The 4,900-nt window shown below is 40.8% G+C and overlaps 1 non-coding gene across 1 annotated transcript; it reads left to right on the top strand.

Annotated features, from left to right (window-relative positions):
- Positions 1-4,482: 4,482 nt before the first annotated feature.
- On the top strand, positions 4,483-4,586 carry LOC112760516 (small nucleolar RNA R71). The gene has a single exon (XR_003180952.1). It is a non-coding gene; the product is annotated as a small nucleolar RNA R71 (small nucleolar RNA).
- Positions 4,587-4,900: the final 314 nt, after the last annotated feature.

Below are 4,900 nucleotides of genomic sequence, written 5' to 3'. Positions count from 1 at the left end.
TTACACGTGCAGAGGCTCTTTCTGGAGTTGAACGCCAGGTTGTAATGTATTTCTGGCGTTCAACTCTGGTTTGTGACATGTTTCTGGCGTTTAACTCCAGACAGCAGCGTAGAACTAGCGTTCAACGCCCTTTTACATCGTCTAAACTTGGCCAAAGTATGGACTATTATACATTTCTGGAAAGCCCTGGATGTCTACATTCCAACACAATTGGAAGCGCGCCATGTTGAGTTCTGTAGCTCCAGAAAATTCACTTTGAGTGCAGGGAGGTCAGAATCCAACAGCATCAGCAGTCCTTCTTCAACCTCTGAATCTGATTTTTGCTCAAGTCCCTCAATTTCAGCTAGAAAATACCAGAAATCACAGAAAAATACACAAACTCATAGTAAAGTCTAGAAATGTGAATTTAGCATAAAAACTAATGAAAACATCCCTAAAAGTAACCAGATTCTACTAAAAACACACTAAAAACAATGCCAAAAAGCGTATAAATTATCCGCTCATCACAACACCAAATTTAAATTGTTGCTTGTCCCCAAGCAACTGAAAATCAAATAGGATAAAAAGAAGAGAATATACTATAAATTCCAAACTATCAATGAAACATAGATCCAATCAGATGAGCGGGACTTGTAGCTTTTTGCCTCTTGAATAGTTTTGGCATCTCACTTTATCCATTGAGTTTCAGAATGATTGGCATCTATAGGAACTCAGAGTTCAGATAGTGTTATTGATTCTCCTAGTTCAGTATGATGATTCTTGAACACAGCTATTTTATGAGTCTTGGCCGTGGCCCTAAGCACTTTGTTTTCCAGTATTACCACCGGATACATAAATGCCACAGACACATAATTGGGTGAACCTTTTCAGATTGTGACTCAGCTTTGCTAAAGTCCCCAATTAGAGGTGTCCAGGGTTCTTAAGCACACTCTTCTTTTGTTTTGATCCTTGACTTTAACCGCTCAGTCTCAAGTTTTCACTTGACACCTTCACGCCACAAGCACATGGTTAGGGACAGCTTGGTTTAGCCGCTTAGGCCAGGATTTTATTCCTTTAGGCCCTCCTATCCACTGATGCTCAAAGTCTTGGGATCCTTTTTATTTACCCTTGCCTTTTGGTTTTAAGGGTTATTGGCTTTTTGCTCTTGCCTCTTGGTTTTAAGAGCTTTTGGCTTTTTCTACTTGCTTTTTCTTTTTTTTTATTTTTTTCGCCTATATATATTTTTTTTTTGCAAGCTTTGTTCTTTGCTGCTTTTTCTTACTTCAAGAGTCATTTTTATGATTTTTCAGATTATCGAATAACATGTCTCCTTATCATCATTCTTTCAAGAGCCAACATATTTAACATTCTTAAACAACAACTTCAAAAGACATATGCACTGTTCAAGCATTCATTCAGAAAACAAAAGTATTGTCACCACATCAATATAATCAAACTAAGTTCAAGGATAAATTCGAAACTCATGTACTTCTTGTTCTTTTGAATTAAAACAGTTTTCATTTAAGAGTGGTGATGGATTCATAGGACATTCATAACTTTAAGACAAAGTTACTAAATACTAATGATCATGTAATAAGACACAAACATGGATAAGCACTTAACATAAAGAAAACGAAAAACAGAGAATGGAAGAACAAGGAATGAGTCCACCTTAGTGATGGTGGCATTTCCTTCTAGAGGAACCAATGATGTCCTTGAGCTCTTCTATGTCTCTTCCTTGTCTTTGTTGCTCCTCCCTCATTGCTTTTTGATCTTCTCTAATTTTATGAAGGATGATGGAGTGCTCTTGATGTTCCACCCTTAATTGTCCCATGTTGGAACATAATTCTCCTAGGGAGGTGTTAATTTGCTCCCAACAATTCTGTGGAGGAAAGTGCATCCCTTGAGATATCTCAGGAGTTTCTTGATGATGAGCTTCTTCATGTGCCTGTTGAGATCCATGAAAGTGCTCTCTTGTTTGCTCCATCCTTTTCTTAGTGATGGGCTTGTGAGATGAATCTTTCCATCTCCCATGGCTCAGAGGTGGAAGCAATTGTCTTCTCTTTCCTCTTTCTTGAGGTTTCTCTGGCCTTAGGTGCCATTAATGGTAATGAAAAAACAAAAGGCTTATGCTTTTACCATACCAAACTTAGAATATTGCTCACCCTCGAGCAAGAGAAGAAAGAATAGATGAAGAAGAAGAAGATATAGAGGAGATGGAGGGATGTGTGTATGGATGTGAATGGTGAATGGGAAACAGAAGGGATGACCATGAATGGAGAGAGAGAGGGTGAGGTGGGTAGGGATCCTGTAAGATTCACAGATCCTGAGATGATCCTGTGGTGTCCACAGATCCTGAGGTGTCAAGGATTTACATCCCTGCACCCATTAGGCATGTAAAATTCCTTTGCACACAACTCTGGGTGTTCAGCGCCAGATTGGTGCTTGTTCTGGGCGTTCAGCGCCAGCTCTTCTCCAGGGTGCAATTCTGGCGTTCAAACGCCCAGATGTTGCCCATTTTGGGCGTTCAGCGCCAGCACCATGCTCTGTTCTGGCGTTGAACGCCAGCCAGATGCTTCTTACTGGCGTTTAAACACCAGTAAGGTCTTCCTCCAGGGTGTGATTTTTCTTCTGCTATTTTTGATTCCGTTTTCAATTTTTATATTTATTTTGTGACTCCACATGATCATGAACCTAATAAAACATGAAAGAACAAGAAAAATAAAATTAGATAAATAAAAATTGGGTTGCCTCCCAACAAGCGCTTCTTTAATGTCAATAGCTTGACAGTGGGCTGTCATGGAGCCTCACAGATGTTCAGAGCATTGTTGAGACTTCCCAACACCAAACTTAGAGTTTGGATATAGGAGTTCAACACCAAACTTAGAGTTTGGTTGTGGCCTCCCAACACCAAACTTAGAGTTTGACTGTGGGGGCTCTAGTTGACTCTGTTTTGAGAGAAGCTTTTTATGCTTCCTCTCCATGTTTACAGAGAGAGATCCTTGAGTTTTAAACACAGGGTTGTCCTCATTTAATTGAAGGATCAATTCTCCTCTGTCCACATCAATCACAGCTCTTGCTGTGGCTAGGAAGGGTCTTCCAAGGATGATGAATTCATCCTCATCCTTCCCAGTGTCTAGGATTATGAAATCAGCAGGGATGTAAAGGCCTTCAACCTTTACTAAAACGTCCTCTAATTGTCCATAAGCCTGTTTTCTTAAATTGTCTGCCATCTCTAATGAGATTTTAGTGGCTTGCACCCCATAGATTCCCAGTTTCTCTATTACAGAGAGGGGCATGAGGTTTATCCCTGAACCAAGGTCACACAGAGCCTTTTCAAAGATCATGTTGCCTAGGGTACAAGGTATTACGAACTTTCCAGGATCCTGTTTCTTCTGAGGCAATGTCAGTTAATCCAGATCACTTAGTTCATTGGTGAACAAGGGAGGTTCATCTGCCCAAGTCTCAATACCAAATAATTTGGCATTCAGCTTCATGATTGCACCAAGAAACATGGCAGCTTGCTCTTCAGTAACATCCTCATTCTCTTCAGAAGAGGAATACTTATCAGAGCTCATGAATGGCATAAGGAGGTTCAATGGAATCTCTATGGTCTTTAGATGAGTCTCAGATCCCTTTGGTTCCTCAAAGGGAAGCTCCTTATTGATCGCTGGACATCCCAGGAGGTCTTCCTCCTTGGGATTCACGTCCTCTCCTTCCTTCACAGGTTCGGCCATGGTGATTAATTCAATGGCCTTGCACTCTCCTTTTGGATTTTCTTCTGTATTGCTTGGGAGAGTACTAGGAGGGATTTCAGTGACTCTTTTACTCAGCTGGCCCACTTGTGCCTCCAAATTTCTAATGGAGGATCTTGTTTCATTCATGAAACTCACAGTGGCCTTAGATAGATCAGAGACTACGTTTGCTAAATTAGAGGTATTTTGTTCAGAGTTCTCTGTCTGTTGCTGAGTGGATGATGGAAAAGGTTTACTATTGTTAAACCTATTTCTTCCACCATTATTAAAGCCTTGTTGAGGCTTCTGTTGATCCTTCCATGCGAAATTTGGATGATTTCTCCATGATGAGTTATAGGTGTTTCCATAAGGTTCACCCATGTAATTCACCTCTGCTATTGCAGGGTTCTTAGGATCATAGGCCTCTTCTTCAGAAGGCGCCTCTTGAGTACTGTTGGATGCAGCTTGCATTCCATTCAGACTATGAGAAATCATATTGACTTGCTGAGTCAATATTTTATTCTGAGCCAATATGGCATTCAAAGTATCAATTTCAAGAACTCCCTTCTTCTGAGGCGTCCCATTGCTCACAGGATTCCTCTCAGAAGTGTACATGAACTGGTTATTAGCAACCATGTCAATGAGTTTTTGAGCTTCTGCAGGCGTTTTCTTTAGGTGAATGGATCCACCTGCAGAAGTATCCAATGACATCTTAGCTAATTCAGACAGACCATCATAGAATATGTCCAGGATGGTCCATTCTGAATGCATGTCAGAAGGACACTTTTTGGTCAGTTCTTTGTATCTCTCCCAAGCTTCATAGAGGGATTCACCTTCCTTCTGTCTGAAGGTCTGAACATCCACTCTAAGCTTGCAAAGCTTTTGAGGAGGAAAGAACTTAGCTAAGAAAGCCGTGACCAGCTTATCCCAAGAGTTCAGGCTATCTCTGGGTTGAGAGTCCAACCACACTCTAGCTCTGTCTCTTACAGCAAAAGGGAAAAGCATGAGCCTGTAGACTTTAGGATCTACTCCATTAGTCTTAACAGTATCACATATCTGCAAGAATTCAGTTAAGAACTGAAAAGGATCTTCAGATGGAAGTCCATGAAACTTGCAGTTCTGCTGCATCAGCGAAACTAATTGAGGTTTCAGCTCAAAGTTGTTTGCTCCAATGGCAGGAATGGAGA

Source organism: Arachis hypogaea, chromosome 16 (assembly GCF_003086295.3).
Source record: "Arachis hypogaea cultivar Tifrunner chromosome 16, arahy.Tifrunner.gnm2.J5K5, whole genome shotgun sequence".
In the NCBI taxonomy this organism is placed as follows: domain Eukaryota; kingdom Viridiplantae; phylum Streptophyta; class Magnoliopsida; order Fabales; family Fabaceae; genus Arachis; species Arachis hypogaea.
The sequence above is the reverse complement of the archived record's forward strand: the minus strand, read 5'-3'. Positions and strand labels throughout refer to the sequence as shown.